Source organism: Falco rusticolus, chromosome 4 (assembly GCF_015220075.1).
Source record: "Falco rusticolus isolate bFalRus1 chromosome 4, bFalRus1.pri, whole genome shotgun sequence".
NCBI classification, from domain to species: Eukaryota; Metazoa; Chordata; class Aves; order Falconiformes; family Falconidae; genus Falco; species Falco rusticolus.
The window spans coordinates 31,891,347-31,917,479 of NC_051190.1; the positions used below are offsets into that span (position 1 = coordinate 31,891,347).

Genomic DNA, 26,133 nt, shown 5'->3' on the forward strand with positions numbered 1-26,133 from the left:
AGCTAGCTTAATATAAATCATAAACTTCTGATGCAGAGAATCACAATAAGCTTCCCAAAGAGCATTTGTATATATAAATATCTTGTTACCTGGCACAGAAGGATGGTGGTGGGAAGAGGGGGAGAAAATCCACAGGGCAACAGTATATTAAAAGTGGGTTTTCTTTCCATTTCCAGTTGCAGAGTCAAAGAAAAAAAGGCTCAGGAGGTCACCTAAGCCATCCCCTGGCCCCAGGGCGAGATCAGCTAGACCTAAACCATTCTTGACAGACGTCGCTATAACGTGATCTTCAAAATGTCCTTTCACAATCCCATGGCTACAGCCTGCTCCTCCTTGTCCTTTCTCTTCTGCTAATTTCCAGTCTTGCTTTTCCCCCTTGCTCCATGATCAAGGCAAAACCATCACAGTACAACTTGCTGCAGCTAACCTGAGTGCCTTGCTAAGGAAGGAATACGTGTGTTAGATGTGCCAGAACAACTGGCTCCCATTCCTGAAAAGAGCATTCCCAAGGCAAGACGTGGGAATTAAGCCTTAACGCCTTTAGATTGCAGATCCCTCAGCGCAGAGGCCCCTTCTTTACCAAGCACAATTAATTGATTTTTATTTCATTAAAAACCCAACACACCCAAAGCCTTGAAAGCCTACTTTAGGCCTTCCCATTAAAACTAGCACTGTTTCTAGAAGACAATGAAGCAACCTCTGATTTCTCTACGTAGATCAGCGTGTTTGTGAAAAACTTGTGCAAAACGGAGTGCCCTGCTCCCCAGCACCAGTGCTGTTCCATGTACGAGATATAGATCGATAGATAGATAGATAGACAGACATATAGACAGATACATACATACATAGATAAAGCAGATTTTCACCTGAGCAAAACAGGAGTTACCCCTCCTGACTACACAAGCAGATGTGATATGAAGGGATGAATAATCAGGGTAAGTAATATGACCCGAGAATATGAAAGACTCACTTCATTTTCCACTAAAATATAAAAATAATAATTAACCAGACATTTTCCTCTTCTTTGGGGCTTTTCTGTTCCTTCTAGTAATCTGGATTTGGTATCTATCTCAAAATGTACCCTCCCTGTACTGTTGCCTTCACTGACATTGTGCTGACAGTAAAGTCAAGGCATAATCTCACCAATCATCATTTCATTGTCTACCAGCAAATAAGAATATCTTTTTTTTTTCATTCATTCTTTTGTGCTTTCAGATACATAAGAGAAGAAGAGAATCTTTGATCAGCACAGAACACAAACAAGTTTGATCAACTGGGAAAATTTCCTTCAGCAATTCAGAATATTACTTCCAGCTCTGCCCAGTAAGTAGCTGCCTGTCACCATGGGAAAAGCAAGTGGAAAAAAAATATCAGCGTAAGCACATTTGTCAGGATGCTTTGCCCACTTGCACTTTTTGGGTGACAGGCAGCGGTCCTCTTCCTGCTCGCAGGGAACGTGGCTAAAGAGAGAGGGTCCCTGTGCTGGGGGCTGCACTCCCAGCCTGGTCAGATCTCAGATTCACAGGTTGTTTTTTATTATTGTTATTATTGTTACTGTTGTTTTTATTATTATCATTGCTGTTATTGTTATTATTATTGTTACGTTGTTGTTGTTATTGTTTAGAAGATGGCTGAAAAGAAAGCAAAACGCAATGCTGTTCCAAAGCAGGTAAGCTATACAAAACCAGAGGGGTGAGCTCCAGAGCTACCCAACTCTGGATGGCTGTACACAGCTGCACCTGATGTATAATCCAACACACACAACATCTAACGCTGCCTGCTGTGGTACTGAACATGTTATGACCAGACAAGTACGATCATTCTTTAAATATATGCCTGTATTTCCCCTGCACCCCGCAAACATCTCAAATTTAAGAGGCAGGCACAGCGTTAGAAAGCATGCAAGTTTAAAATACTTGAGGTAAGATGAGGTTTTCCAACATTATGGAATAGTGGCAGATCTCAGTTGTTACTGAAGAGCAGCACCACTGAATGCTGGGGCAAGTGAAATAAATATGCTTTTCACGACCGCTTTTGTGAGCTGTGTACAGGGCTGCTTCTGTTGTAATGACACGCATGGCTGCTTTCTGGCCAGTAGCGGGGATTGAAGTGTGTATTCCCAAAATTAGAAGCTCAGGTCTTCATACCTTGATTGAAAGAAGCCTACCCTCTGCGCAGGCTGCTCAGTGGGAGCTATATAACCCATACTGCTGTGGTGATTGCACAAAAGGTGGCACACGCATGCAGAAATTGCAAGTGTGCAGAGGTGTGGGTCTTCCTGCAAATTAATCTTCATCTCCCTCTTTTGGGATGCTGGTGGGATGTTGGACAGAGAATAGATGAGCACTGATGCTGTGGTGGCTAAATGGCAGTGCCTGTTGGCTAGCTATGTTTTTCTATCATCCAGAAAAAAGCAGGGCTTGTACAGAAAAACAAATGAGTCACAGTATGAAGAGAAAGGCAAACTCTGGGAAGCTCCTGTCACTAATTTACTTGGCAGATAAAAAAATTCTTAACTCAGAAATAAGGTTTGGTTCATCTCTGAGATAGAAACCTGACCTGACATACAGGAATTGAAAGATTAAGTACTTGACAGCACAACAAAAAAGTTCCCAGTGCCAATGTTAACATGGTCAATGCTGTGCCACAGCAGGGAGAAAAAAGCCTCACAGCAATTAAATAAGCAGGAGACAACATTAATGAGGTGCTACAATGATATTTTGTGCCTTTCTTTAAGGTATCTTCATTAAGAAATTGTATCACTATCAATATTTTCTGCCCCTGTGTATTGCTTGGATTCCTTTGTGCTCTTAAATGGTGTAAGCATTTTTGCCATGCCAAGCCCGTGATATCTGTCATCTTTCCCCTTGATTTATCCCTTTGAGGCTCTGTTGTACATTGTCTGCTAGCCATAAATTGCAAACATGAAAAATGATACAGCTGCAAACACTATTTTTTGAAAAACAGGCAGTGCAAACAGAGCTCCATGTGAGCCCAGGTACCTTCAGCCCTTCTTCGGGAAAAAGGCTGCAGAGTATTTTCTACAGCGGTTTTTCAATATATAGAGCTCTGAGAGCATGAGAGGAAAAGTATGTGTAAAATTAGAAGTCTGAAGCATTTCTTCAGCCCTGAGAATGTTATTTAATATGTCTGGGGTCATTAAGGGTAGGGATTTAACGGAACAATAACATTAAACATATTAGAAGCCTAGCAGGGCTCAAATTTCTTCCAGCTTGTTGGATTTTTTCTTTTCACTGTACGTGATGTATGTGCTATTGAAATTCTAGGGTTCACAATAGGCTCCGGTTCAAAATAGGTTGGAAACAGTAATTACTGTGAATCTGATATATTGATACATCACTTCTTCCTTTTTATTCATGAGTTTCCTTGCCATCATTACAAGAACCATGCACACTAGTAAGCCTGTCCTCAAAAATCTCCCAGGAAGCAGGAAAATATTAGCCCCGTTTTTCAGCAAAAGCTGCAAAACATGGAGCTATTAAGGGTTCAGCTCTGCCCTAAGCGAAGCACTCTAGCCTCATTAAGCACATGCTTAACTTTGGGCACACATATAGCCAGTGAACTATGTGTGTCCTTGACAGTCAAGCAGAGACTTAATACTTCCTTGGAGCTCTTTTGTGCTCAGCACTTGGCAAGAACAAGCCAGTGATAAGCACCAGATCCCCACAGCAGCTCTGGCCACTCACCCCGTCCACTTCCAGACTTGCAGTTGTTTTTTTTTTCTTCTTCCACCCTCGACAGCAACCACTTTGGGAAAAAATGTGTAATTCTGCCAAAAGTACAAGTCAGTTTGCCCATGGGCTTTGGTGTCACCAAACCCAGATGTCACCTTTCAGGTTGACTCTGAGGTTTGCACCTCCTAGATGTGCTCAGGACTCCTTGTACCCCAATAACTGCACCACGCAAAGCACTGCAGCTCTAAACAAAAAAAAAATATTTACTTTTCTTACTTATATTGCCAGGCTAACCAGAAATAAGACTCAAATATTGGCTTTCAATGTGTCTCCTGCCCTGCACAGGGAAATACGAATGGATTTAGAAAAGCTCAGACAACTTCTATGAGCTCTCGTGTTCAGCAAAGTTTGAGCTGTGCAAGCACAGGAATGGGCTGGAAGGCCACAGACACTATGTATGAGCAATGCAGGCCCAATGTTTTCCTCTCCAGCCCAAGCGGCACAAGTCGCTTCAACTGAATATTGACACAACTAGAAGAACCACGGTGTTTGCACTCTGCCTTCAGCCCATTTGGTAACAGGCTCCTTCTCTCAGTTTGTAGTTCAGGGTTTGAATTTCTCCTCTCTCTTGCTCTCAAATAACACGTTTGCAGATCTTAAGATTGTATAATAGGGATAAAACCTAATGTAATCACACCTCTCTATTGCCCATACAATGAGATTGTCATTTTATTGTGGCTTATGCTCAGGATCCAGCTAAAAAAGTGAAAAATCCTTTGAAATTTCACTGGTTTGTGTCACATGGGTGACCCATACATCTTCATTTGTATAGGGGAGCTCCACTTTCCCAAGGACCCCAAAGGAGTAACAACGCAAACTTATGGCTTGCTTCCTTCTCCCTTCCCACCTAACCATGCAGAAGTCAAACACTTTTGGCTTTCTATTTACAGTTCACTATTCAAGAGCTACTGGATACTGAATTGCACTGAGTTAAGTGCCCAAGATTTTGCAGATAGATAATTACTGTCAAAAGCATTAATGGCACAGAGCCTACATGGTGTGCATGTGCAGACCAATACATAAAAAAAGAGCATGAAATTCTCATTTGTGCAGTAAGCTGTTTTTACCAGTTATGGATCTCTAAGTCTGGATACTGTACCCACATCCAGTATAAAATAAGAAACAGGGGACCAGAACAGCAAAGCATCTTCTGCCATTTCCTCCAGCAAACCCCAGATCCACCGAGTGCCAGCGGAGCTCAGCTCAAGCCAGTACACATCAGTCCTCCCAGGGAGTGCCCTGCATAAGGGTACAGAGGATGTGCTGGTGCCCAGTCCTGCTGGTCACGGGAGGGCATTCACCAGGAGAACTGCAAGTTTGGCTTTTCAAGCTTGTTTCGTTCCCAGATCCTGAGACTCTTCCATAATTATGCCACTGAGGACAGCAGGCATGTGGTTACTGCGAGATAATCGCTCCCCAGGGCCGAGTGTTTCTAATTCCTCGGAGGTGTGATTTCCCAGCAAAGCGCACGCACCCCTGAACTCGCCTTACCGCTGCTATTAACATTCCTTAATGTGTGGCAAAGGGTTACGCGCCTCTCTGAGCTGGAAAGAAGGTGTAATTGCCTGTTTCAGACTACTTTGTGGTTACAAAAGAAATGGGGATTGCTTTGATATGCTGTGGTATTTCATGGCTCTAATAAAGTGAACTATGCAGCTTCACTCTTTTTTAATTTATTTTATTTTTACTCCTATCTTGTTACTACTCCTCCTGTCAGCAAACACGATCTCCCTGAATGTGTCTAACTTACTCTTTGCCCTAAGCTGGTTCTGGAGTTTGTCGGTAAACTTCCTTTTTTTAATGTGTTTACTTCCCAATCAGAATTTTGCCTAAGCAAGGAACACCAAACAGCATTTGTTCTTGCCATTCCCCAGCTGTGCACAGGCACTGGCCCCATCCCACTGCAAAAACCAGCAGCTGATCAACACACCACAGAGGCTGATCTCCCCTGACAGACACGTGTCCCACCTGGGTTATTTGCTACCTGTTTGGGAACATGCTGACATCACCACTTTGCCACTGTGAGCATTTCTGAGGTAGTCACTTTCTGACCTGTGGCTGCCAAGATGATCTACAAGCACAAATACTCCAGGGTGCTCCTAAACCTCGTGAGTGCTCAGGAACAGCATTTCTCAGCCTTGGTCAGAGGATGCCCCAACTTTTCAGGAAAAAAGAATCCACGGACCATCTTAGTATTAACCCACATGTTTCACTCCTTGGCTCAGTTTGAATTAACTCGCTGTATCTTTCTCAACAGTTTTTATCTATTTATCCATTTTCTTTCTTTTTCATTTATTGCATGAGTAACAGTGCACTGGGTTGGGAGCCCTTTTCTGTAGCCATTTCACGGATTAATTGTGCGGCTTTACAATGCTATAAAAAACTTTACTTTCTCTCTAAACTTCTCCTCTTCCAGACTGGAAACCCCCACTGATAATCTGCGCTTTATATTAAGGGCACCACATGAATCACAAATTACATTGGGAATTACACATCAGGGTCCTTTTAGCTTGCAGTCGGCTGGATAAAGGGTGGGTTAACACTCCGCAGCCCACAGGGAGTCACTGCGGTTACTCCCAGGAGAAAATCAAGCCGTATTAGCATCTCCTTCTTCTGCATCTCCACCGAGAGGAGGATTCTAACCTTGCAGCCTCCATGTGAGCCCTGCTGCTGGGGCTGCAAGCGCAGTCCCCACTCTCCACACAGCATTATCCCTCTCTGCCTTTAATCCTCGTCAGAGACACAGCATTTTAGGAAGAAAACTGAGCTGGAGGCTTTGAGGAGCGTCACTTAAAAGAACAGTAGAGAAGGGCTCAGCATTAGCCTAACCCACTCCATCTTAAGTAAAAAAAAGACCTACTGAAATCTCTGAAATATGCCCCAAATGAAAAACCAAAGAGCAGAAGGGTGTTAGGGGAGCTGCTCCACAGCACTACAAGGGAAGAAACTCTCGCTGGCATGGCTGCTCAGGGCAATTACTGTTTTACAGAGACATCTCCCATCAAGAGCAATGCGTTCAGTGAACTCCCATGCTCAAGGTGCAGAGAAATATTCACGCTTGGTGGATCATAAAAGCGCATCCACTCAAATGTGTGGGGGAGAGAAAGAAGGGTGTGTGTATGTGTGTGTTTTTGCATGTGTGTGTGCATTTAGTCAAACAGAGGGGAATGCTTTCCACCAGCAAGATTCAGCTGAGTTAGTGTTCAATGTGAAACAGTGGGCTCCTCTTCACAAAACAGGAATTAGTTTTGGCTAATTTAAACTTAAAAGCCTGCCTATGTTGAGGTTGCTTGGTAAGATAAGGGGAGATTACAACAAAGCGTGAGAGGGCTGATAATAAAAGCAGAGCTTCAAAAAAACAGCACAAGAAAAAAAAGAGACGAGAGTAGAGGACAAAAGAAGAGAGGAAAAATGTGCAAAAGATGTGCAGTAAAACCTTTAGTGAAATGACATTGTTGCCAAATTATTTTTTTTATGGAGCTGATTTATGACATGCAGCTGCTTTTCTCTAACAGTGCATGTCTGGTTACCTCTCCTTGAATTTTTAACTGCATTTAAATGTCTACAAAATATGAAGCTTATCTACCGTACAGCACAATAGATACATGTGTGCTTAGCCCACGGGAGTTTTGTGAGAGTCTGGTTTCAAAGAAAGGCCTATGTTTTTCCTAAAGCCAAGGATGCTTGTGTTTCAGTTTTCCTACCTTTTAATATGAACTGTGAGGATAAGTATAAGCAAAGCGATTGCATGGTTTAATCATTTGACTTCACCATCTCATTCCTTTAGCATTTACTGTTTGTTTCTGGGTCTCATCCAACTTTCCTTTGACTCAGTGAAAGGTCTCCCACTGCGTTCAAGGTGAACTGGATCAGGAAGGGCAGAACCAGTTCACAGACTGGGACCCAATGTGCCCACACTTGAATGTGAAGGCCAGCAAAGTCATGGGAAAAGCCTCCCAGTGACTTCAGTGGAGCGCGGAGCAGATGCTGATTAACATGAATAACTAGACAAGCCGTCTGTGCCAGCAAACACCCCGTTCTTGTCCACACCTGTATGTGGGGGACAGGAGACATGACCTCTGTTTTTAGTGTTTAGTTTGAATATGCCCATGACATCTTCCACAGATCTTGCTAGTATCAAGAGTAGAAGAGTCGTAAATTAACATTGGAATTCCAGCTCTGTCCAAGCACATTGTCTGCCTCACACTTTCAGAACTAAGATGTTGGATGAGAAAGAACACACAAGACATCTTGTGTTTTATTACTGGTCCTTCGAGTTCCCTCCTTAGCAATCACCAGTAGGCTGCTATGATCAAATGTCTGAGTAAAGTCCAACAAAGCTGAGCGAAGATCTTCATTTTATCACAAATATTGATAAGATGAAACCTGTTTTGTTTGTTGGTTGCTTTCTGCACCCCCTCCCTCCCCCCCCCCCCCCCAGCCCCTTCCCCCATCCACTGTTTTCCATGCAGCTCACAGGCAATGATTGTATTGACACAAGTGCTCAACAGCAATATGAACGTCAAGAAAGTATTACAGGCTTAGTTACAGACAGGCAGACTACTTTCTGACTCAGTCAGCTTATTGGTTGGAACAGGTAGAAGAGGAAAACAAATGAAACAAAATAGTGGGTTCATTGCTTGCCTGCAGGAATACCTGCAAAATGACCCAAAGATGCTAAGCAGGATTAAATTTGCCATTCTATTTTCTACACATATATAGATCTTTTTAGTCACACCTTTTAAAATACCAGCTTCACCTTTTGATTTCCAGCATTGCATACACTGCTGCAACGCCATCACATCAATCGCATTCCTTAAATTAGGGATCTCACCTACATAACTACTGCACAGTCCGAGAGCGTGAGGTGGTGATGCCTCAGGGACCTGGGGGTATCGCCACCTCCCGCTTCCGCCTCCCAGCTCTGTTCCAGCTCTGCTAACAGGGAGCAGAGGACAGAGCAGTGTAAACATCAAAAACCAAACAAAACCCCCTTCCGTAAAGTCCTCATTCTTAATCTTTTGTACCCAGAGGAGAAAAAAAGAGGAAAAGAGAACAAGCCACACCTGGCAGGTAAGCCTCCTGGCTCAGTGTTATTGGAAGGCACTGGAAAAACCTGTACAGAGTAGACCTGGCTAAAGCTGTCTCAGGCAGGGCTGGAAAAAGCTCTGCACTAGTACAAGTTGCTTCATAGCTTGCTGGAAAGGATGGGGGAGCGATGGAGCGAGTCAGTCTCTAAGAAAGTGCATTCAGTACAACATTCATCCTCGCTAAAAACCCAGTTCATCCCCACTAAAGACTCTTTATTTGATACCGCCTGTGAAGTCAAGTCTTTTAGGAAGTATTTCCAGATACACCTTTTCCTCCGCCAACATACAATAAGTCTTTAAACGACATCCTAAATCAGATTGCCCTTGTAGCTGGCCAGCAAGCACTGTTGCCAAATAGCAGATCTATTTTTGATATGACCTTAATAGTTAAATCCTGCCATTAGGTACATGCACACAGCTCCTGGGGACATAGCAAGACTTCCCTTGCATCTTGCAGTCTGGTTTTGCTAATGATTAATATTCAGTTTTCTAAGTTTAATGAAGACATTGTTTCCACTTATCTACAGGTCAGATGGCAATTGCAAAACAACTTACTTGTTAGATGGCTGCAGATTCCCTGCTGATACATCTGATTATTTATGCACGATGTGCATTTCCAGATAGACGACCATATTAAATCATATGCTTTTGCCTTATTATTTCATGAGTTTTAATAGTTTTCCATTACTTTTTTATTAGAAAGAAGGAATAGTCACTCATGCTAATGATGTGCTGTAGCTATGTTTTACATCTGCACCTTTAAAGTTATTGGAACTTCTTTCCAAAGGCATACCAAAGAGCAAATGCCAGAAATTGTTGACTTCTATCATGAAAATAAAGACAAGAAATTGGATTGAGGCTTTTTCTTCAAAGACTGTGAGATTTTTTGGCTTTTTGAACTATTCTGAGAGATCCAGCAAAAACTTTTCACACACGAGCCTCATGCTCAGCTGAATTCGGTCCTGCACAAAGTCCCTTTGTACCCGTTACACCTAACTCTAACTCCGAAAACTAATCTCTTCCAAGCTTACCAGGCAAACACATGCACTCCACGTGGGTACCGCCTTTGAGGGATGGGAAACCCTAACCTGGGTTGCCAAAGAGCAGACATGGTCCACTTCCAAACCAGAGCAGGTGGCTCCAAGTTGGCAAAACCCACTCGAGTGCTCTGCATGCAGCTGGGAGGCTGGAAGGAAAGGCACAAAGACACACAAAGCTGCTTTGGGGGAGTTGCAAGTCTCTCTGAACTGCAACTCTGCAAGAAAGGCAAAGACCCAGCAAGAAAGGTCTGTGAACTGCAGGAGAGTTTTCTTGCTTTTTTATAAACATAACTACTACTGTAATGGTAATCAACTAAAAATAACCAAGTGAGTTCTAGCTCAAAATGTGATCAGCCCATAAATAGTTAGAAAAACTCCTTCCACGCACATCATGTACTTAATTTTCATTTGCAACATGTACTAAAGCTCTGCTTGTGCATAAGTAATGCCTACGAATAGTAAATGGTAAATTTTCCATCTTAAACATACAGAACAGTCTTACCTTACTGAGCAAAGGGACACAACTGTGAGTTCAGACACCGGATAATTTTTTGCTGTCTGAACACCGCAAAAGTGATTGCTGTTTTTGCAGAGGAGATATTTTAACATCTGAATCGCAGATTTCAAATAGCAAAATGTGCTCACATACAAAAGCAAGTCTGTGGGAAGTTACAGGGACCTTTTACTTCCAAAACTGCTCACACGAAGTTTCATTTTTGTTACACTTATCGACTGCGAATTTGGGGTGGCAGGGGATTCTCCGGAGCTCTTCATTTCACTTCACTTTATTTGGCACCACCAAATCCTAACTGTGGGTTACAAATTCAGAGCCCACTTTGATGGATCATAGTTTGACTGCCATGATGTTAAACAACAGTCTTATTCCACACTGTAATTACTGCAAACAATTTCATCATCTGAGGTGTGCTTTGCAGGGTTACGTATTATCTGATGCTGCTTCTTGTCACCATTCATCACATGAATATTCTCTTTACCTGCTGTGTTTCTGTGTGCCTGATAGAACCGTGGCATTTTTAATGGCATAATTTCCTGGGATGAACTGAAAAGCAGCACAGCATGGCCTGCATTATTTATACGCTGAATCCTACAAATGGCAAGGAAAATACTGTAGATTTCCTGGAAATAAATATATTCATTATACTGAAGCCTTCTGCAGAGTAGACTGTATGTCACCAAAAGAATTTAATTACTACCTCAAAAGTATCTTTATTTTGCTAGATTTGTAACAAAAAAAGACTGTCTAGACACATTTTAATTCAAAGACAAAAGACTCCTTTCCAACCCAAAAATACCCTGTTGATAGATCTAGAAATGTGCCCTACTGTTGCTGCTAATCAGTAAAAAATTCTTAGCATTTTTACAGCATGAAATAAATTGTAGATTGAGCCAATTGGGAATACTAATGACAGAAGCCATAAAATATTTTGTAACATCAATTACAACTAAAGGAAGAGGACTTGCACCATAGATGAGCACAATATTTTGCAGCCCTGCTTCATTTAAGACTATGATTCCTGAACATGATTTGGAAGTTGATTTGCCAAGAAGGATGTTCAGGAATATGTAATTGGCACCTATGCAACTGTGGTGCTCCTGCAATTCAGCTGCAGCTGCAGAATTAGCTTAGATGGGAGGATGTGATTCTATTGAACCTACCTGACAAATCTCCAGACTCAGGCTGAGTTTTCCAAATCGTATTGTTATCAATAATAAACCCCCCTTGATTTTGGTTAAAGCCTTAAAATGGTGTGTTAGGTTCAATCCAGAACGAAAAAGCGATCTGAAAACTAACAGAATCCTCTTAGTACAGCTCAGATTTGTTTTCACGTGTTCCTTACTGTTATGCACAGACTACCTCCCTGACCACACTCAACAGCTGGACTCCAGGGAAACAACTATTTCTGCCTTCTGACATGCAGGATTTATCAGAGGCAGCCGCTATTTTCTGCTTTACACATGATCACATGCAGTAAAATTTATTTTAAGTCATATTGTAATGTCACCAGCTTGTTTTTAAAAAACTGTTTATAAGGGTCTTTCCATCCTGATGGAATTGCCATTTAAAAAACAGAGATGGTAACCAGAGGAAGAAATTGAAACTGGGACTGCGACAAGGAGAAAAGTTACACAGAAAAAAAGCAAAAACCAGGCTTGTTTTTCCCTCCTTTCCCTCTTCCCCATCATAGGAAAATTATCTCCTTGCCCCAAAATAAATGAATCAGTAGATTCTGAAGCAACATATTTGAAAGAGCCTGTTTTCAACCTGATGCAGAATACATTTCCACTAGCTATGCACCACAGGAAAATAACGTCCTACCCAGATACAGCTCCTATTCCTCACACTAGACCCGCTGCGGCTCCACACTCGAGACAGGCAATATTTGGTCACAAGGTGGTTAAATTAAATCTCTCCTAACACAGAGGAGTTACCCATGTTCAGCCTACAATGTTCCAGCCAAATAATGCTTTGATAATGATGTCTGCAGTTAGATGACAAATCAGGCTATTTAAATTGCTTCAGCACATACATCCTTTACAGGCAGGGTATCCAGGTAACCATTCTAGCATGGATTCGAGGTGGGAGGGAGAAAGCAATAGCTAATTTCTTCAGCTAGGTGGAAAATTAATCCTGAAGAGATTTGTCCAGTATGTTATGGTCAATTTGAAGAAAAACCATCTAAAGTTAATTATTTTAAAGTATATTTTTAAATGTGTAGCTATGCAAGAAAGGATAAAATAATTGTCCTTCAAAAATACAATGGCTAGGCTTATTTCTGGAAATAATTAAAAATATTTTAAAGCCTTCAATAGGAAGGGTTTCTCTACTTTAATACATGTTAGTATCAACATGCTTGAAATGAGAGGAAAAATACCAGTGGAGAATTTCAGATGCTGCAACCAGCCATCTTTTTGCAAGTTTAATGCTAACTGAAATATAAAATTCTATATTGCCTTTTTTTTTCCTCCCTAAAACAAGCTCAACAATAATTTTAATACCTGGTTAAATAAACGTTGTTACTGACCAGTATTAAATGCTATTATGGCTCCACTTGAGAGATGCCTGGTAATGTCCTTGAGAGCCTTGGAAAGGTTTAGCCACATCAGTAATGTTGGTTTGGGTAGAGATGGGGGATACGGGGACTTTTTCATGCCCTGGCCTGAGGTTTTTTCAGGTTTCAGAAAGGTTTTGTCCATCGAGGAGCCACGTGGAGAGGCAGAAGATGGGACAGGCTCCCCATCTCCACTGTGGTCTCCAGTTTAGGAGCCCTGAATATCTTTTCTGTGATTCCTGCCTTGGGCATCCTCAATATTTTAGGTCCAGCTGATTCACAAACAGAAATGCTGAAGTAAGATGAGAGGTGAGATCTGGTTCCCCCTGAAACCAAGGAGAGTCCTTCCACTGCACCCGCAGAGATCTGACAGCCCCAGACCCCCAAAGGTCAATGTGATCCCTCTTACAGTCCACCCAGGGGGTGAACAACTGGGGGAAAGCTTTCTGCTCTGCCTGCAAACCTGCAAGGGCAGGGGACATGCTGCTCTCTACCACCCTTCACACCAGGAGGATGCTGACTCCATCCCCACATCAGCCCAAGGCAGAGCCAAGTGACCCCCCCACAACAGAGGGCTGGGACAGGGAAGGGACCTGGGCAGGCTCAGCCACGTACTCTTCCTTGGCTCGTGCCAGCCGTAAAGGCATTTGCCAAGATGATAGAAATATTCACATTCTGGTAGCGCTTCTCTTGTGATGCTGATCATTTGTAAGTGTTCACCAGATCTATTAAACAGGAAAATACAAACAACTTCTGATATTCCTTTCCTTGAAAACTATTTTGGAAAATATGACTCGTTTACTTCTCTTCTAAACAGGAGAAGTAATATTTTCCAGCACTCCCTGAGGATGCATTTAACCAGAAGCTAAGCCAGATGTAGAAACGTCTGCAGAGGTTTTTGTTCCTTTCATAAAAAGGGAGAGGAAAGAAGAAAAAAAAAAAAAGACAAGAAAACTGTAAAGCAAGAGTCAAGGTACTACTGGGTTTTCAAGCAATGTTGGTCATTTGATTACCCTTAAAATCAGATCTGATCACAGAGAAAACACAGCATATGACCAGCTAGAGAAGGTCACATTGCAGAAGAAAGCAGGTGGTCTCATTTTTTAACAGCTAACGCAACAGAAGCACAAATCTTCCAGTCACCAAAGAGCCTCTCCTGGTTTGGCAATTGCCACGTATAATATCTGATGAACTCTGATGTCTCACTGCTCAAGGATAAAATCCCAGCAGGCAGGGGCTGAAGGAACAGCTACACAGTCAGTGGGAAAAAATCTTGTATTATTACAGCAGCCACTTATTTTATTCGCCAGAATTAAAACCTCTTCACAGATAAAAGTGAGGATTTTTTTTTTCATCCCACAAAGCAATTTTAGATTTCTATAGAATCATTCAAAAGCAATTAAAATCCTGCTACTGTTGATGGATTTGTATTCCTTGCTCGCAGTGATGTCAGGCTTTGAAATTCAGGGCTGCTGAGTGTAATTCTTTGGGGCTTCGGTGTCATTGCGGAGTGCCAGAAAATACCTTCCCTATGTTCACAGATATTAAATGCCTTTGGTAACACCAAAATAGTTTCAAGGCCTGTTGCTATTAAAATCCAGAAGATACTGCAATAAAGAATAAGTGCAATATCAGGCAATTCAATACACTGCAATTTCACCCTTTTAGTGTGAATTTTTAGGGGAAGGGAGAAAAGAGAGAATCCAATAATCTAATAATGGTACAGTTAGGTAAGAGGGACCAGAAAGCTTTTCCAAATTGTCCTACTGCATCAGAAGTCATAGACTTACGTTGCAGGGGGGGGGGGGGGGGGGGGGGGGCGGGAAGGAACAAAATCCTTCACAAGCAAGCAAGTAAAAAATCCAAAACCAGTATCTACACAAAAATGATTCATAGTCCTCATCCATTTAAAGGTCTGTGTTAATTAAGCCAGAAAGTGAGCCTCCAATACCAGTGTTTGTTTTGGCTTCATTTTATATAACAAAGGAAATTGTTGTTAAAAATGTAATTCAGATGTCAGCAATGTGAGGCCGTTCCCAGTTGCAGAGATGCAAAATGGCAGGATTAACACTGTTGCGCCTGAAATTGCATGGGAGGGATGAACCCTGATACGCAGCCCTGAATAAAAGGGACAAGCTGTGCCAAACAAAGAGCTTTAGGCACCTCCTGCAATATAGGTACCATTCTAATCCCCAAGAAGGTCCTTCTCCTGCCAAAGGATGCAGCACATAATAGAAAAAGCACAGGGTCAACAACACTGGATGCAAAACCTTGCCAAAACATCAGCAAAACACTGATCAGTGATTATGACTATTGGCTTCTCGGCACCGCGGATGTCTTATTGAGATTGGCATCACCCCAAGAAACTGTTGTTTGTGGATAAACAGGACAATTTCTTTTCTTAGGCCACATTTAGTCTACAGAATTGCTGCATTGTTGCTCCTTGAAAGGCAAATGTAGACAAAGTAAGTTAAATAAAGCTATAATCATGCTGCTGTCTGACATACAAGATCATTAGAGGCCACCAGGCAGAACTGGCAGAAGATATGGGCTGGCTCAAAACAATTGGAGCAAAATTAAGTCTTCAAGGACACCAGCGAAGCCCAGCTGAAGTCAGCATGGGAAGAATTTGTCCCTTCTGCTGCTGCTCTGGGTGCAGCCGGGCACTTCAGCACAGCTCGGGCTATGGAGTGCAACAGAGAGGTCATCACGCCAGGGCCAAAATGGAGAAGCAAGAAGGGTTTTCTGTCTTAACTTGGGGCTTTCATAGCACAGCCAGGCTAAAAGAAGCTATGTGACCATCCACACGCAGAGCTAGTGTTATATTACAGACGAATCCTGCATCCTTTACAGCATCATATCCTACACAGCAGGGAACAAGGGGAGCTTGAAAGGCAAACAACCGATATTTTTTTTTTTCCACATTTCTCTTCCTTTAAACTCAGAGTAACAGATACAAATAGCCTTGCTCCTGCAAATCATGTTTGAACTGCGGCTGGCAGGAAATGAAGGTGGTTGAAGGGGGGGGCTATAAAAGGTTGTTCATTAGTCCTGCCTTCTTTATGAGCTTCTTCAGTCCCAAAGACAGATGGGTTTGGGAGTACAGCAGAACAGGGGACTTGCACATTCAAAGAAATGACAGGATCCAGGCCTGCAAGGAATTCCTCCTCCCATCCCTTCAGATTATGGGGTTAATTAATAACAGTTAATTAATGATGTGTCAATCATCATGAAATGCATGCCTGTGTGAGAAAAGCTGCCCCTCAGGGCAGTAAGCATTAAGGCCCCGCAGTTATGTTTTAAAGAAAGCCCCCACGACAATTTCTGTGAAGCCTTGAAAAGGACTTTTTAATCCTTTTATCTCAGGATTCACTCCTGGCAAGAGCCAGCCTCCCACAGGAAACCACCTAGCAGAGGTAGTTAAAAATTGCTGTGCTGTTGCCTTCAAGGTGAGGCTCTGGAGGTGGCAGGACAGTGCCAGGTGCTGGCTGTCCCCAGCTGAACTCAGGCTGAAAGCACCTCAGAAACCACCTTGTCCTGGGCGATGGAGCAGCAGGAACCAGGGAGAAGAATGTGGGGGTATCACCTCTGTTGTGAAACACCCCATGCCCAAACCAGACACCCCATCACTGTGCCCACCCTTCCCATGGTAACTTCAGGAGGGACGGGCATTTGGGCATGAGCACGGAGGAGCTCTGCTCTCGCTCCCCTCTGCCAGATGAGCATCCCAGGCTCTTGGCTGCCAGGACATTCATGCCCATCTGCTCACATGGCACAATGCCCGCTCACAAGTTGTCAGACAATTTCACAGGTGCCAAAAGAGCCTGGATTTGAATAGGTGGCCTGGATATGCTGCAAACCCCATCTCTTCCGCACGGCCTCGCCGGCTGCTAACAGAGCAGGACCCGGCTGTGCCTCACACCGCCCAGAGCCACCGACTCACTGAGGACTGGCACTGCCCCACGGTACCCCAGCACGAAAGCGGAGGCTTCACTGCTGCTTCAGGCAAAGCATTAGTGCCCCGAGTGCTACAAAAGCACATGAAAAGCAGCTTCTGTACCAAAATATCCAGCGCACGCCGAGATAACTTCAAGGCACCGTGATACAATCGGCAGCACAAAAGCCCAACTCTCCAAAGCAAAGGCACAAGAGGAGCAGAAACCCCCGCAGCTCCCCACGGGCAGCAACAAACTAGGTCAGGCAGAGAAAAAAAAGGGCATGTTTTGGGCTAAATTCCCAGCTACCCGGCTCTTGTACCTAGGGTCAAAAGGCTGGAAAAAAAAATAATGGTTTAACTCTGAGCTGGCTCTGGGAATAGGAAAATGAGGCAGGCAATGAGGAAAGCAGCCTGTGCCCTCCTTGGGCACCCTGTTTTGCTGGTGTCAGAGCCCTGAGATGTCAGGTTGGCTGCTGCTGTGACTGGGGGGAGACACGGAGGCTCGCAGTGGCACTAGGTCCATGCCAAAGGGGACAGCTGCCATCCCCACATTGCCCAGGGCTGGCATGAACCCTCCTCACTGCACCCCACCCTTCTGCTGTCAACAACCCCCAGCCCCACATCTCAATCTTATGGAGAAAAACAGGATTTTGCTTTAAGTTGTCGCTGCCATCATCAGCCCCAGGAGGCAGAGCTGGCATTCGCAGCACAGCATCCCTCTCCCCTCCTCCTCGCTGAGGCTCACTCAGAGCCCTGACACAAAACCTGGGCTTGCAACATGAAAGGCTGAAAAACCTCTGGGTTTTATGCCCCAGGAATCAGATTTTCTGCTTAATAAACCCCTAAAGAATCAGATGCAAAAGGTTTGTTTGAAAGTTTTGGCCAGATTATCTTGTTTCAGTGATTCAAACAAGCACAAAATACAGGGAAGCACAAATACGCTGGGTCAAGATTCTCTTCTTGTATACCATGAGATAGAATCAAACAACATCAATCAGTCCTACTAAAAATTAAAGAAAATAATAGCAATCTTTGCTAGATTTCCCCTTAAGTCTACAGAATCTTCTTTTTTTTTTTTTCTGCTTTATGCCAGCTAACCAAAGCTGTTTAAAAATCCATATGCAGACTGCGTGTATCTGAAGTCTGCGTGCAATATTTCTGCCAGCTACTGCAGGTCTCCACGCACAGCTATGGCGTTATTCATCCTCTGGCTGGGTGACCACCCCTGCCTAAAGAATTTGGACCACCGATTAGCAAGGTTTACAAAAGGGGCTTGAAGTGCTAACAGGATCAGTTGGATGCTGCTGCTGAGAACAGTATCTGGTTTACATGCTGGCTTGGGGTATTTTATTATCCGTAGCACATAATCCAGCACTTTAAACTGCTTCTATTTACAACAGTTTTCCTGTCCCCCCCCCTACTCTCCAGCTCCCACACATTTGCAGATGCTACTTACTCTGGGTTTCTGCTACTTCTTCACATGCAAATGAGTCTTCCAGGATTTCTCACTTATTTACACACATGCAGAATGTTACAGCAGGGTGGAAATTGTAAGTTAACAAGAAAAGTACTAACACTGATGAACCAGACACTGAAAATGAAAAAACAAAAAAGTTAGAAGTGTCCAGCGTGTTTGTTTACAGCTGTGAGTCACCAACTGCACCACACCAAGGGTGTAATTTGGACATGCGTTGTGCACTCTAAGCCTCTCAGCTTTGCCCAAAGTTTCCTGTCTCGACCTGCAAGACACTTACTTCGGTTGTGGGTCTCTCCCAAATGCCACCCAGTTTTTTCATCACCACTGAGCGCAGGACTGTCTTGCCTAAACCGGTGACCTCCGGCAAAGTTGGATGCAGGTCCTCAGCTACCAGCCACGCTGTTTCACCATATGCATTTCACTGCTGCTTATCTCCTGCCCCTTCTGACAGCCAGCAGCCCAAACTCAAGAGCCCTACAGAAATGTTGGTGACTTTAATGAGATGGTTGTTAGAAAAGCAAACAAGTTTGAAACAAATCTCGGTGCAAGTGGCCAAATGCCCATCTGCATCCTTCAAAGTGGTGGGGATCCCCAAAGCTATCTATCCCTGTGTGAGATAAGGGCCAGCGGCAGAAGAGGAGGAATTTAGCTCCATAAAAATCCAAAAATAACTCCTCTCAAAGGGGGAGATGAGCACAGTGCAACTCATCTCCAGGATAAAGCATACACACTGCTCCAGACAGAAAACAGCTTCAGCCTCTGGTTTACACCACAAGTCTTGCACAAATCATTTTCCTTCCCTGAATTTCAGTCTCTTGAGCCTAGTTTAAGGGTTATAAATTGTAAAGAAATGGAGACAAATTCCCATGAAATATTTCAGGGTAGTGATATCTGCATATCCCACTGAAAACATTTTGGACACATTTTTTTGCTTAGATTTACTAAGGACATCTTACCTCACTGCTACACTGACGAGTCCCCTGCGTACCAAGCCCTGTTACTTAGCAGTAAATTACAGGTTATGCATTCCACACCAGCTCCTCCCTCAGTAACATTTGCTGCTTTTCTACACAGCTGATACAGGGTAAAAAGGTGTGCAATAAGAAACTGAGGAACTGAAAGCAGGTCTCCTATTAAAAGGCAAAGCCACAGGACTGCATTTCTTGGGATGTAGAAAATTAAAATGAAGTAGCAGCTTGATTAAGATCAGTCACTGAAGATGCTTCTTTCCTAATACACTATGGTAAAAAAAAAAGCTGCTGCAGTGGCTGGCTTTTAAAGAAAAAATAAACACCAGTGTATCTTTGTTCCTAAAGACTAATTAGCAAGATTCTAGAAGCACTTAGATAGATGGCAGCTAATCAGGCAGAGACACTTCACTACTGTAAAACAGGACTGCCCACTCAGCACTCCCTTAAAACCACAATAAGGTGCAGGTACAGTCAGTACCTGCGGCCATTTGTGTCTGCGTAAGACAAGAACACAAATAGATGTTAAGCACTGTGGAGAAACCCCAACAAATGAGTCAACTAAATGAACTAAAATGCAAGGCTTGAACTATTTGTGCAAAAAGCCCCAGTCACAGAGACCATGGGGCTGACGTTTCTGTGAGCTGCAGAGTGAAGTCTTCTCCTGTCAGGAGCTGAAGATGCCATGGGGCAGTCAGGGGAGAGGGATTTTGGGGAGAAGCCACCAGCAGTGGTGGATGGCAGTGCCCAGTGCCAGGAAGTGGGATAGAGCTGAACCCCATGGACACAATGATGTCCAGCAAAACAGCCCTGGTCTGTGGGAGGAGGGTCTGCTCCCCCCCACCATTGGGACTCACATTGTCCCATCCTGGCTCAGAGCAGCTCCTGCCTGGCTCCAGGAGGGGATTACCCAGGGCAGCTTTGGCTTGGGACAGCACAACAGAGCTGGTGCCGAAAGTGAAACGCTGCTGTCTCAGATCCCTACAGATCCTAACCTGAACAGACAACCTTTGAGCTACCTGGACGTTGACTCTGGGGTCATTTCATAAACATGTTTGCAGAATTTGAGAACAAATTGCTCCTGGTCTGGATGGGATTGATCAATCTTTCAGCCAGCCGTTGCTGAGCTCTAGCAAGAGGAAATGCAGTGCACAGTGACAGACAGAAGGCTGGATTTCATTGCTGTCCAGGGCCATCAGTCAGCCTCAATCCTGGTCCAGCTCCCCTTGAGGTTACCGCAGATTTTCCAATCTGCATAAATGAGATTTGGACCAGAGGCACTGCTGAGTGCTGGAACACAATTTGCATTGAAATACAGAAGAAGTCTGATCTGATGAACAGGATTAGTTATAAAAGAGAAAACAGGTCACACATAATATACCAAAAGATAAAGAACTAAAATACTGCACAGCAACCATTACTGTCCTTATTGAGGACCACATTCAGATCTTGTGTACTTTAAATATCAAGTGATCTAATTCATCCATTTACTCCAGGTTTATTCCTGATGTAAATCTGCCTGTCAGTCTCACTCAAGTAAACATTTCAGCAGGGATTTGGTAGGTAAAGATTTGAATGCCCTTAAAAAGCCCAAAGTCTCATGGATGAGGTCCACAGAATATCTGATTACTGTTTATTACTGCCAGCAGCAAAGAAAACATTTCTTCTTCATGATGTAATGAGACACAATTTTGAAATACACCTAAATAAACTGAATCCTGGGATAACCAGCTTCAAGCTTTCCGACCAGTTTATTCAACCTTAGGTCTCCACTAACAAACCTTGCGCAACACCAGCATTCTCCAGTGACTGGAACAGTAATATGGCTTCAGTTGAGGGACGAAACACAGCGGCTGGGTTTGTACTTTGACCAGCGACTGCTCAGTCAGGTTTCACACAGCACATTCCAGTGTGCTGAAGTGTTAATCCTGGAAGGCTTCTAGCATAGCAGCTACTGGATGCGTATCTCACTTCTCTAGCTGCTCAGAGAAAACATTGCAATTTGATTTAATTGCTATGTTGACTTATAACAGTATGTTTATACTGGATGCCTGCCAGCTGAAATGCAACAGGTTTGCAAAATGTATTTCCTCAAACCAGCATGATATGCAATGTAATAAGGAAAGCAACCTTTCAGTGGCCCCGATTCTGAAGTTCATTTCAACTCCTCTGACTTGGAAGCAATGCTACCAATTTGGAAGAATTACACCAGCCTAATTGATATGATAATCAGGCCTGGAGGCTGCATTTCACAGGTACAACAGTCATGCTGCAGCTTCAGAAAGGGAATATAACTGTAGGAAATGAAAGCGATTACTAGTTGTTTGTATTACGGGGATTGTTTGGCCTATTTAATATCCCTATCAAAAGATGCATTATTTGCTGAGCAATCCTAAAAGGAAATCAAAGAGAATCTTAAAGAACGTTGCTAATCCTTTGTCCCTATGACATCTAAAAGCCAGTATAAAGCTGTGCTTTGCCAATTGAAACAAAAATATTATCTTCCCCATGACCTTTGCTGCTAGATTTCAGCCCAGCTAACAGTGCCTACATCTTTGAGCCAAAAGATATGCTAGAGGAACATTACAGAAGCTGAAAGGTGAGTGCACTTGGTTTATTTCTGTAGAGCACTAGCTTTGCACTAGACAGTGGCTACCAGCTTATTCTGTGGCTGGCACTAGGATGGAGCACGACTGAAGGTTGCAGGAACCAGTGGGTGGCATTATTTCTACAGTGGCGAGTTTCAGGAGGGATAGTGAGGGCAAGAGTTACAAACAACATGGTTAACAGTGTTTGGTCGGTTAGTGAATGGGACTTCATGAGATGAACACCTATGATTCAAGGAGACCGGTTTCACAACCCCAAAAGTCTCTTCTGGCCTGATACCACTCTGATGCTAATTGATTCTACTGTACTAAAGACTTTAACTGCAAGCTTCAGCTACTGAGAGAAACAGGCACGTGGCTCTTACCAATCCTGCACTGATGTGTAAAAACAGAAGAAAAAGGATGTTAAAAATATCAAGCAAAATCTGAAGTTGGAACAGAACTGTTTTTTACCTGTTTCAGTCAAAAGAGTTCACTAGATACAGTAGTATTTCTTTGAATGGAACAAACAAACCACAAAGATTTTATAATGAATACCCTTTCTACACATTTCTACAAAGCAGTCTATAAAACTGGGAGTGAGAGATGTCATTCTTAAACACATACCACAGGACACTTTTCTCACAACTCCAATAATAAGGTATCATTTTCTATTCATTCCTACTTGGCTTTTCCATAAGGAACTGTGAAAATCTCTCTCAAGATCCCGGCACCAGTGTATGCAACAGGAATCCTAACACTGACTCCACTGGAGGAGAATCTCCCACTTCCAGAATAAAGCCTTGGGAGAAAAAAAATAAAACAGTGTGTTGGTTTTGCTGCTGAGCCAGTTATTTAACTCCACCAGCTAGCAAAAACAAAGGGAAACCAAATAAAACTATGAAGTACATGTTCCTTTTGGACAAATAAGCCAAAATCCTTTGAAATTTATGGCTCTACACCACCCCTACCTGATAAGTCATACAGAAGGCTGCAGCTGCAGAGATCAGTGATCATGTAAATAAATATGATGCTGTACAATACTAGTAAAGTTAGACACACTAATCATGGGAGAAGGGGAGGCTGCTATTTCTTTCCTGTCCCATATGGTAATAATTTTGTATGATTGAACTGTTAGGAGCTAAATAAAACTACACATTAACTGTAAGATACATTGCAAATACATTAAATCTTCCCTGGAGTTTTAGCAAATACTTGCTTTTTCTATGATGCATTTGGAATTAGCAAAGGAATCTACACTGGGCCATAGGATTTATAAATAGATTTGGCTTCCTCTGCAATACTTTATGAGCAATTATTTCAGAAATAAAGACGCAGAGCCACAAATAAATAAAATAATTGCAGATGATCAGGCTTTATTTACCACTATCACATTTCCCTGACTGTTAAGCTTCCCTCCTCTCATTTGCTCCACTAGCTTGAATCAACGACCAAACGAAAAGTTGTCAGTTAATGTCAAACACTGCACACAAAAGGTGGCAAAGGCAGATTCTGTTTTCCCCATTTCTAAATCCTGCCTGGGCCTTTCTGGAGCTGGCTTGCTCCCTGGATAAATTCATCATGGAACTGGGAGGCTGGGAAAGGGCACAGCAAGTCAGATGTGTTCTGCAGGGTTTCAAGCAATCTGCCAGGAGTGCATTTTACTATGACTCCCCTGCAGAAGTCACTGCCAAAGGTTTGGAGACCTCTCCTTTGGCTAACAGATGCCCAGCCGTGTCTGGGAAGGGTTTGTATGCTCTCCCGTCTGCTGCAATCCTGCTCAGACAGGTATCGATTCAATGTGGAAGGTACTGATACAGCTATGTATAGCAAAACCAGCTTTCCAGGTACTTCAAATGAATCAAATCCAGGTAGAGACTGGCCTCATGTGTACATATTACCCTATATGTGCCTCACACCATTCAGCTTTCAGTACTTCAGATCCCAGACAGGGCAGGACACTCAGTATTATCAATTTTCCTTGGGATCAGGCCTGAAATCCTACTGATGTAAACTCTTCTATAAAAAACAGTGGCTCAGTTCAGTTTAACATAGACATGCAACTCATATTGCCCCCTCCAGCGTTAAGCGATAAACTGAGGCCCCAGTTTTCATTTGCAGCTGGACACTCGGTACTATTTAATGGTTGGGTTACCTGGAGTTCATGAAGAAGGTTGCTTGTATGAAGACACTTACCAGCTTGGGAGAAAAGAAAGCCTAATTTCTGCTGCTCTGAAAAGCTGTGGAGCCAGTAACACAGTAACTACTGAAACTCATGGGATGCACCATGTGGAGATGGCCTGACTAGCCACCAAGGGCTTCCTTCCAAGGAGCTGATCTAAGAAGCAGCCACCAGGACAATATCTTGCAGCTCTCTGATGAAACCATTTAGAAAAAAACATCCTTTACATTGCCAGTTCTGATCACCACAGATGTCTGGCCCTGATCTATAGCCCTCTGTCCTGGGAAGGCAAAGCCAGCTTTGTGAAGCCTGGATCAGAAGGGCACCCTGCAGAAAAGAAAGAGCACCAGAAACAGCCTGGAAAGCATCTAGGGCCTGAAGAGGGTCCTACAAGAAGGAGTCTCATAGCTTCAAAGCCTGATTTTCATTTTTATTTTTTGTTGTTCTAGGCTGCTTATTTCTGGATAAGAAATGATGCTGCAAACCTCTCCAAGAACTTCATCAACAACAGTCCATAAGCTGGTGAAAGAGGCCAATGGGACCAGATGCCAAAGGAGCTAGCAAGATTTACGCTAGCTGAGCATCTAGCTCCCTGTTCACTGTTATCAGAATGAAGACAAATGCTTGCAAACAACCTTATTCAAAATCACTAACGCGTTCAGTGATGCTCAGCACAAACACAGCAGCATTGCTGCTGTAAGGTGTGGTGCCTGGGAACACAGCTGCTGAATGCTCTAATGCTGCTTTTTCCAGTGGTGTATGTAATGCAAAGAGCAGTGAGAAAACAGGGTGTTGCTGCCCTTCTTCAAATCAAGCAAACTGAATGATTAAGATATAATTTTCTGTTATTGTTCTAGTGTATGGTAGTAATTGCTTCTACACAGGAACGTGGCTGTACCTCTATTGTCATCCATCATCTTGCTGAGGCTGCATACAGTACAGTAGAAACTGTAAACTTTCAATTTGATCTCATTAGCATTCCCAGAATTACAATGTCATACAATGATAAAGACTGAGATTATCTACATCTGAGCAAATGGAGAAGAAACAGATCACACACTACATAAAAAGCCAACAGCACAACCACAGTTCCGCCAAATACTTACAGGCTGCTCAAAGCTTGATTTGGACAAGACACAATTAAGAATTGTGCCTATATGCGTCAAACTTGCACATATAGGGGACAGACCCATGCATTGCTGATCTGATGATCCCAGCATTCAGGGAGAGGAAGGGAAGATGTTGCAGTAGATGCTCTCTGACACTCTGCCTTTCCTCTAACTTGGCAGTATTACCTGTGCTTCCTCTGACCCCTCCCAGGCAACCACTGATCCACCAGAAACATGGAGAAATTTGTGTGCAATTTGGGTAGTGACACAGAGGCATTTGGCCTTCTCAAATGCCTTGTGCTGCCTGGAAGTTCACAGGATTTCCTTGTAATTCCCAGGATGAACACACATAAGGAGGGTTCCTATTCAAACTTGGGTTGAAGGAAAGTGGGGCAAATTATTTGGCCCTTCTGGCAGACAAATAAGATCAAGCCAAATCTGTACCTGTCTGAGGTCGATCTACAGCAAAATCTATACCAAAACAGGGAATTTGTCAGTCTCCAGCTCAGTCTTTGTGCCCTGAGCTGTGCTCCCCGCTACAGCTGTAACACAACGCCAACACACACTCCAAGACACTCTTTCTTGGTACTTTAGTCTTTTATGGACCGTCTTAGAGGAAATTAACTGAACTTCCCTACAGTGGGAACAAAAGAAGAAAATGGATTTATTATTGCAGTGGTACCTTTGACACAGATACTGAGTGGCTTCATTACACATGTTGCAGCACCAAGTGTCTTGGCTAAACCCTCTACAATAAGCCCAGAGTCATTTTCCTTATTACAATACAAACACACAGGTCAGGATTCAGAACTCATCTACATCTGCTTTGCATCTGAACAACTTCCCTCATCTCAATGGGATCTGGGCAGGCACAAATCAAGGCTGCATCATCCTACTCCTTCCTTTTCTGTCTAGATTC

The 26,133-nt window shown here is 43.2% G+C and overlaps 1 protein-coding gene across 1 annotated transcript in view; it reads right to left on the reverse strand.

Annotated features, from left to right (window-relative positions):
• FAM20C (FAM20C golgi associated secretory pathway kinase) overlaps positions 1 to 26,133 on the reverse strand; it is a 59,872-nt gene that overhangs the window by 20,947 nt on the left and 12,792 nt on the right. The window lies entirely within an intron of this gene.